Raw genomic sequence first — 9676 nt, 5'->3', positions numbered from 1 at the left:
AAAACATTCTTATAATGAAATTGAAAACCGGGCCAAATCACTGAGTGAATGGGAGGCTGGAACCACAGTTACCAGCCAGGACCATCTTCAGTAAACCAAGATGGCTACACATCCCACTTGTACTCCAGCTGAGGAGAGGGGAGGGAGGGAGAAAAACTCCCCTGACTGTTTGTACAGCTTTTGTCAAAAGAGCATAATCCGCAGAACCCTCCAGCTCCAAGCCCGGGGAACTGGTTAATGTAGAAACACCTCCTCGCCTGGTGAGCTGCATTCTTCCTCGGCTTCTTCAGCTTGGGTACTGGCCTGGGGATGGGCAGAGGCCATGCTGTCCTGAAGATGGTAGGAACGAGACCTCCCTCCCCTGCTGTAATGTGCCTTTTCTTTTCATTTTCTTGGTGCCTTCCCTGAGGGAACTGAAAGGTATGTTTGGGTGTGGTGCGGCAATAAAGATGGTAAGGAGGTAATTTTTTTAAAAGGTAATTTTGGAATCAGTGCTGACGGTCTTTGTTCCTAACCTCGCAGGTGTGGAAATGGAGTGCTGAGACTGTCCCGACATCATGCTCTGTCCTCCATCAACCAGGATGGCTGCGTGGGGTTTGAGCCCTGGAGTTGGGAGATGTAAACGTGGGGAAGGAAGAGCTCCTGAAGGAGGTGAGGCAGTGAATTAGGTGTCCTGAGTCCAGCTACTCTTCTCAGTCCTTCTGTAAGACGCTTTGGAAGTCTATTTGTGGGAAGGAACAAGGACTTGATCTCTCTTGCCCCCCAGAGCCTCCCATTTCCTTTCCATTTGTCCTCAGGATGGGGCCAAAAGACCAGAACTTCCCACAGAGATGCTCAGAGAGGTCCCAGCCACTGCTCTGCCTTCCTTCCAGCTCCAGCCTTTGGAGAGCAGGAAGGTGGGCTTCTCCTTTACATGCAGGGCAGAAGCATGCAGATTTATAAATCCCAAGAGACAGCCGGCATTCTGAAGCAAAACCTCCACCTAATTATCCTCCCGTCCTATGGTCCCCAATGGACCCCACAGGTGGATGGCTTACGACAAGTTACAGCAACAGCAGTCGGCTCAAACACCAGACCCATCTGCCAAGCCTCCTCACAGGTGTGCCCATCCACGTAGATGTAGAAGGCGCCCTTGGTGGGGGGGCCGGGATAGAGACCCTCGGACCTCCTGGCACAGAATCCACTATCACCCGCACTCCCACCCCAGGAGCCCCAGTGGTGATGGGGGCTGAGCTGGTACTCTGGTAGAGGTGGGTGCTCTGCAACCTGAAGAGAGTAAGAAAAGGGCCCCTGTGGGTTCTGGAATGGACTCCTTTCCCAGGACAAATGTGTCTGGAGGGTCACTGGGGGCTCCTCTCAGCCAAGGGAACATCCTACCCGAACCAGAGATTAAGTGCTCTGGGCCTGAATCTGTGCTATCCAAGTTCACAGCCCAGCTCTGCCACAAGCTGTGTGACCATGAACAAATCACTAACTTCACTGTGCCTCAGTTTCCTCCATTTAATGATGGGATAATAGTACTATCTCTTAGGGGCACCTGGGTAGCTCAGTCGTTAAGCATCTGCCTTCGGCTCAGGTCATGATCCCAGGATTCTGGGATCAAGCCCTGCATCAGGCTCCCTGCCTGGGAAGGGGGAGCTTGCTTCTCCCTCTCCCACTCCCCCTGCTTGTGTTCCCTCTCTCGCTGTGTCTCTCTCTGTCAAACAAATAAATTAAATCTTTTAAAAAAAAGTACTATCTCTTAGAATTATTATTATGAATGTTAATCCAGGAGGATGGTGGGAGGGGGATGATCCAATCGTGGGGAGGAGGGAATGGGAGAGTGACTTACTCACAGGGACTTTGACGGACTCATGGACATATTTGTTTCCAAGGAAAGATTTTAGGACTGCCAAGTCAGGGAGAATGAGTCTTGGACTCCAAGCATCCCTTTCCCCCCTGCCCTCTGTTACTACCAACCACCTTCTGAGAAGGCTTGTCTGAGTTGGAGCTTGGGTGGGCTGTAGTGTCATAAGAGACATAAGGCCCTTTGACAGCAGGTGTCTGGGCAAAGATAGAGGGCTCCAGATGGGGAGGTACGGAGTGAAGGGCCCCGGGGTTGGTCAGCAGTTACCTCCCACACCTGAGCATGCAAAGACCGGGGGCAGAAGCCTAATGGCCTGAAAGATCTCTCACCTCCTATATATATTTTCCATAAGCAGAAGGGGAACAAAGGAGGGGAAGAAACTCTGATCTACACTTTGGTCCTTGAACTGCATCAGGACCAGAGCAGAGCAGGGGAAGAGACCAAAAGGGAGTCTCCAGGAGTTGGGGGGACGACGGGAAGGTACAGGAGCTAAGGGAAGGAAGAAAGCCAGCTGTGGCTGCACGGGAGCAGAAGGGCTCCCCTAACTGCCGGACTCTGCAGCTGGGTCATTAGCTCACCTTGAAACCTTAGGGCCTCCCTGGGTCTTGCCTCACCTGGGATTGTAATTCATCAAATGCACTGGGAGGCGCTCTCTCTCCCAACTGAGCAGAAGGAGGAGCATGGAGGGCCTTACCTTGAGGGTGAAGCTCTTAAGGTTGACAAACACAATCCATTGGTCCCCCTTCTAGGCATAGGGCGCCTCCTAGGGGTTGTTTCACACCCTGGTGGCTCCTTTCAGGAGGAAGGAACAGACCTGGGGAAGGTGCAGGAGCAACTGTCTGACTCAGATGTGCCCGGCTCTGCTTGGGCCACCTTTCCCTTGTCCCTCCCTTTCTTTTCTCCACACCCCACTGCTCCTTGCTGGAAATAAGAGTTCATGGTTCCATTTTCACCCCAGCTCCCCTGCTTTGCTTCCAGTCCAGCACACAGTGAAGAGGTCACTGGCAGGAAACCACAATCTCTTTGACCTTTAAGTGATATTCAGAGAAGTTAAGCCATTTGTCTAAGATCACCTAAAAAGTAAGGTGGCAGAGCCAAGATTCAGACCCAATTTCTCTTTTCTGTGATGTCTTCCAGCATGCACCCAGGTCCTAAGAGCTTGATCTTACAACCTGCCCATTGGATTCCCAACTGGACCGAAGTGTCAATTAACCTATCTGATCAGGCATTCCTGGGTTCTGCCCCTCACTAGTCTGTGGGCTAGGGAAAGCTTTTAACCTCTCTGTGGTTCAGTCTCCTCAACTTTATTTTTTTATAAGATTTATTTATTGGAGAGAGAAACAGAGATAGGGAGAGAGAGCAGGAGCCAGGAGGAGAGGGAAAAGCAGGCTCCCTGCTCAGCTGGGAGCCGATGCAGGGCTCGATCCCAGGATCCTGGGATCATGACCTGAGCCGAAGGCAGATGCTTAACTGACTGAGCCACCTAGGCGTCCTTGTTTCCTCAACTTTAAAATGTTTTTTAAAACTTTAATATTCTTGGGGCAGTAAATCAGTAGCTAGCTAGCTCTCAGGTGGCTGTGAGCCTGCATTGCATGTGGCAGACTCCAGGTGACAGTATCCACAATGAGTATCCACAATGAGTCCCTTGTGGGTGGCACCTCCTGGGACATGTAGAATACGTGCTGAGGATCTGGGGAGAAAATAATCCAGAAAAACGACAGCAACTCACCTGTCCTGGGAAGAGTGATGCTGAGAGCTCGGTTGCTCTGGGAGATAAGTACTCCTATTATTCCCATTTTGCTGATGAGAAAACTGGAGCACAGAGAAGGTAAATAACTTGCCCAAGGCTATACAGCCAGTAAGTTAGCGACAAAGCCAATATGTGAACCCAGGCAGTCTGACTCCAGCTTGTGCTGTTGATTATTCTGCTTTTCTGCTTCTTTGAGAACACAACACAATGACCCGAGGAAACCACTAAACTGGTTAGAAGATCAGAGAGGTGTACCAGGGAATGCCCACCTTACCGTAAGAAAATCCGAGCACTGGGGCAGTGTTTAGGGGGCTTGGGGGACTGAGTTCCCCTACTCCGGCACTGCCTGCCACCCCTGTTCTGTGGTACGTACATTGGATGTCTTCTCAGCCGTAAGGAAATATTGAAAACCCCTCAGAAATAAATCCCCGAGCGTCTGGCTCTCACTGTCTTTCGGATCTCATTGCCACCTGCAAATCAGGCCTGTATGACCTCCTTCATAAGCTGTGAGGATTAAATAGGCTCGTGAAAGTGGGGTTCAAAGTTTAGATTAAAAATCATTTTTCTAGGGCGCCTGGGTGGCTCAGTCGATTAAGCGACTGCCTTCGGCTCAGGTCATGATCCTGGAGTCCCGGGATGGAGTCCCGCATCGGGCTCCCTGCTCAGCTGGGAGTCTGCTTCTCCCTCTGACCCTCTTCCCTCTAATGCTCTCTGTCTCTCATTCTCTCTCTCTCAAATAAATAAATAAAATCTTTTAAAAAAATCATTTTTCTAGAAGGAAAGGAAAGGAAGAGAAGTGGGAGAATCAGGGGAAATTTATGGTGAAATGAAGGTGTCTGGACCCGGAAACAGCCTTATATCCTAACAGCTTTAGGGCCTGCTTTGGGCACCATCCTGTAGAGGAAGAATTGCGAACTTTTCTAGAAAGGGCCGGAGAGGAATATTGCAGGCTTTGCAGGCCATGCTGTGTCTGTTGTGACTTCCCAAGCCTGCCACTGTAGAGAGAAAGCAGCTATAGGCAATGTGTCAACAAACTGGGCATAGCTCTTCCAAAAAAATTTAATTACAAAAACAGGCAGTGGGCTGGATTTGACCTATGGGCCATAGTAGGCTGCCCCCTGCTTTTGGTGGTTCTGCTCTGGTCCTCCACCAGCTGCACCCCTCGCCATGAGACAAGACTCCAGGGCTAAAGGCACATCCACCTGGAACTCACATCTCTCCTCTTCTAAACCATGACTCAGGATTCTTGTCCAAATAGCCTGGTGCTCACTGTCAAGGCCTGCATAGGCATTTGCCTTGCTCCCGTCATCCTGAATGTGGACCCCAAGGCTGGTGTGCACATGCATGGCCCAGAGGATCTTGTGTGTATTTGTGTGTATTTGTGTGTGTGTGTGTGAAGCCCCTGCTTTGTGAGAAGCTGAAAGGGAGAAGAGGGGGGCTGCCCCATGGGCTGAGTGCTGAACACATGCTCATACAGAATTCCTAGGAGTCTGAGAATGCTAAATTCAATCCTGATCTTCTAGGTTGTTGTGAAATCCCATTTGCTAACATGGGAGTATAAATCATATTTTAACAGTTAGCTCTTTTAAGTATTTAAACATATGAAATGCAGATCTGCACTTGTACCCTAGCCCTGGGCCCCACAAATAGTAAGAACAGGACAGCCTTACACCACAGGGTCAAGATTGCACAAACGAGGCCACACTTGCTGGAGCAAAATGGTGTGTGTGTGTGTGTGTGTGCGCCTCAGGGAACAAGTCAGCCGTGGCAGGAGAACAAAGCCAAGTCCAAGGTCTGAAAGGAAGTCAAGGGAAGGCCCAGAGGGGGAGATTTGGAGGGCCTCATCTAGCCTTGAAGAATCCCACACAAGAATTCCTGGAGAGGAAGCAGGCACTAAGGTCACCTTGCCTACTCTTATATAAGTTAAGCTTGGAAACAAACAAAAACATATTTCAAAGCCCAAGTTAGTAACCTGAGGCCTGAACTGAGTCACTAAAACATAGATGCTCACGATGAGGGAGCAGAAGGCTAGCTGAGGACAAAGCAGAAAGAAGCTGGCACCCTACCCGCCCCCCCCATGTGATATTTGTGACATTCCTCAGGCACTCCTGGCTGCCCTAAAGGAAAAATAAATGGTTAAGTGATAGAGATCACAGTCCTGCAGGACAGGAGTCTCCCTCAGTTTACAAATGTCCTAGTGATTTACAAGGAAGAAGCTTTCTTATCAATAGCCTAACTTCCAGAGACACATAGCTCAGTTTCCTGAAGCCCTAACATCACCCTCCCCTACATGAAATTGAGGGAGGCTGAGGTAGAAGGAAATGTAAAGAAAATTGAATTTCTTCTGAACCTGAAGCCCATTGACAAGGACGTGTGATGGGAGGAATGTAACATTCCTCCAGGAAACTGCCAACTGTCTTCATGTTTGTGCCTCATTAGAGGGAAAAACAACCTTGGCTTGACAATAACCAGGCCTCCAGTATCCTGAGAGTCTTTAGCATATGACAGTCCTTCTGGACACCCCCTTTGTCCTCACCGCCCCAACTCGTGAGTATATAATCAGCCACTCCTCAAGACCACAGGGCAGCAGGTCTTCTGCCCACGGGTCCTGTCCCCGTGCTTTAATAAACCACCATTTTGTAGCAAAAATGCCTCAAGAGTTCTTTCTTGGTCGTTGGCTCTGGACTCCACCCCACTGAACCTCACCTACATTCCAAAACTACATCACTCAGTGATGGAAGGCTGCTGCCCAGCCATCTAGTCTAGGAGCTTTCAAACTGCTCTGGGCCCTATTCCTGGACAGCATGGCCAGTCTTCTCCAGGTGTCTGTCTGCAAGAGCCCCAGCCCTCTGCTCCTCACTCTGACCATCTTGGCTTGGCTGGTGGGTCAGCAACAGCCCCTCCCTGCCCAAGAACCCATAGGTTACCTGTAACCCAGGGATGACAGAGGCAGCCAAACCACCTGCCTTTAGGCAATAGGTAGGCTTGGGCAGGAGCATAGCAACAATGACCGTGGGAACTCCTGAATATCTGGACTAGAGTCAGATCAACTATTGGTGGGGGAGAACGAGCTTTACTAATGATTGAGATCAGATATCAGTCCAGTGAGTTAAGGGCATAGGATCAGATTTATTCTGATTTAGAAAATTAAAACTGATGCTTTTGTAATGAAGGATTGTGGTAGAGTCAGTGTTTACCCTACTACACATGTGAAAAAAAGCCCTTAACTCAGACTGTGCTCAATAAATGGTAGTCAAAATTATTACAGTTATTACTTTAAAAGTCTATGGGAAACCCACCAAAAGGACAGAACCAGCGTAATCAATAAGAAAACAAGACAGACCGTTGCAAAGGAACAGAAGAATGGATCAACCCAAATATGTGAAAATGGTCTCGCCCAGGCTCTTTTGTCCCACTCTGCCCAGCACTCAGCCTGTTTCCCACCCTGGCTGGGATTGTGTTACCTTCAAGGTCATGACAATTGTTTGCAGACCTTCTGAAACAAATCTCCTTCCAGGTCTAAGTTGTGGATTCTCTCCCAAGTAGGGTCTTCTGCTCTATTGTTACATTGCCTATCCTGACTCAAAGCCTAAACTGGAGACATTCCTTCCCAGACTTCTGCTCTTTCCCAGTCACACAGACCGTAGTCTGTTCTGAAGTCAAAGCTCCACCTCGGAAGAGGAAGAGAACATGGCTGGAGGGGTTGGAGTCTAGAAAGGGAGTAAGACTTTTAATCACTCAGTATCCAACAAGTACAGCAAACATGGGAAGTCTACACTTAGCAATGAGCTCCTAGGAGCTTATAAGGGATGCATCTGATCTGAGTCAAGGAAATTGACTCTACTTAGGGAGGCAAATATCTAAATACAACTAAATATAATACTATAGGGAATGAAGGATATGCTAAATAGAGTATCAACCTTTAAAATGTGTAAAAGAAAATCAATTCAAAATATATGAATGGATGGGGATGGGCACCTGGGTGGTTCAGTTGGTTAAGTGTCCGACTCTTGATTTCGGCTCAGGTCATTTTCTCAGGGGACTCTGTGCTGAATATGGAGCCTGCTTGAGATTCTCTGTCTCCCTCTCCCTTTGCCCTTCCCTCCCTCCCCCCTCAATCCCCTCGCCGGCTTGCGCGCACACACGTGTTCTCTCTCTAAAAAAACAATATATACATATATATATATACATATAGTTCATATATATATGGATATATATTCATATGGAGTATTTCATATATATATATGAATACATATTCCTATATATACATATGAATGGAGTATTTATGCCAGCAACTTTATACATATAAATATGATTTGGTTCCAGCTTTCTAACAACTTACATCCTTAGGGGGAGAGACAAATACGTAAACAAATTGTTCCTTTTTTCCCCCAGACTGGAAATTTGAAAAAAATTTATAATTGTAGCAAGTGTGCATTGCAACAAACCCTAAAGAATACGGAAGTATATAAGGCAGAAAATGAAAGTAACTACTCATGCTCTAAAAAAAAACCTCACTGTTAATGGTTTAGTATATATCATTCCTAACTTTCTTCCTTCTCTGTCTCTGTCTCTGTCTCTATACACACACATTCAACAATTTAAGATAAAGCATCCTTACATGTCATCAATTTAGATATATCAATTTAATCTCCTTTTAGTGGCTACAATCTCCCACTAATTTTAGTTGTTTCTAAATTCCACAATAACAGACAATACTGCAATGAGTTCGTATAAAAGAACATGCACTTACTATTTCTATACTACTCTTCAAAACGTGGTTCAGTTTATATTCCCTCCACCAGTGTATGGAGTATGCCTATTACCCCCACTCTAACAAATAATGGGTATTATCAGTCTTTTATACCTTTTATATTAAAAAATGATGCCTTCTTATTTTAACTTATATTAAAATTAAAGGTTGTATTTATTGGCCAATACTATTGCTACTCTGAGTTGCCTGTCCATTCCTATCAGATTGTCCATCTTTCTTGTACTGCTTTTTAGGAGTTCTCTCTGTATTACATGTATTGATCTTTTCTCTCTCATATTTATTTCGATTTTTCCCATGTTTTTTCCTTCATATTTTGTTTATATTTGTGCAATTACTACAATGTTTTTATGAAGTCCAGTCTGTCAGTCTTCACGTATGGCTTCTGATGGAACCCGGGAAGGAGGACATGGGCAGGAGTGAGGCAAGATACAGAAGGAAGGAGGAGAGGATTGAGTCCGGGCAGCGTAGCAGTACCAATGGGAGAGAGACTGGTGACTGGAATGAGGGGGCATTCTGGCAGGGATCAGACTGGCTTCCCCTAGAAAGTGAGCTTTGATAAGAGAAATAAGTCAGTAGGAAAAAGACAAATCCCATATAATTTCACTCATATGTGGAATTTAAGAAACAAAACAAAAGAGCAAAGGGGAGAAGAAAGAGAGAGAGAGGCAAACCAAGAAATAGAGTCTTAACTATAGAGAACAAACTGATGGTTCCCAGAGGGGAGGTGGGTGGGGGATGGGTGAAATAGGTGATGGGGATTAAGGAGTGTGCTTGTGATGAGCACCAGCTGTATGGAAGTGTTGAATCACTATATTGTTCCCCTGAAATTAATCTTACACTGTATGTTAACTAACTGGAATTTTAATTAAAACTTAAAAAGAAAGTGAGTTTTGAGACAGGATTGGAAAGAGGGTCTGGGCATTGCCAACCAGGGTGCAGAAGAAAAGTTAAAACATACGCAGCACTCGGCCATCAGTGAAGTCTTGGGGACGGGAATGGTCTCCCTGGGCAGACATGGGGAGCAAGAGTGACCGATGAGCCTTTAGGGGCATCGCAGCAATTGAGAATTGCCAGATGGCCGGAGATGTGAGGACATCCGTTTTTGGTTAATAAGGTCAGATTTAAATGCCAGTTCTGGGTCACCTTGATTTACAAGGGCCTAAGAAGGCAAGACCTAGCTCTGAAACCCCAGGGAAGACTTGAATCCCTAAAAGTGGGGAAAACCAATTAACCCAAGGTTTGGTCAGAAACCATATGCTTTAGTGATTTGCTTGAGGAGGAAATCCAGAAGCCTGTTCAGCCAAAG

This window comes from Neomonachus schauinslandi, chromosome 4 (assembly GCF_002201575.2).
Source record: "Neomonachus schauinslandi chromosome 4, ASM220157v2, whole genome shotgun sequence".
NCBI classification, from domain to species: domain Eukaryota; kingdom Metazoa; phylum Chordata; class Mammalia; order Carnivora; family Phocidae; genus Neomonachus; species Neomonachus schauinslandi.
The sequence above is the reverse complement of the archived record's forward strand: the minus strand, read 5'-3'. Positions refer to the sequence as shown.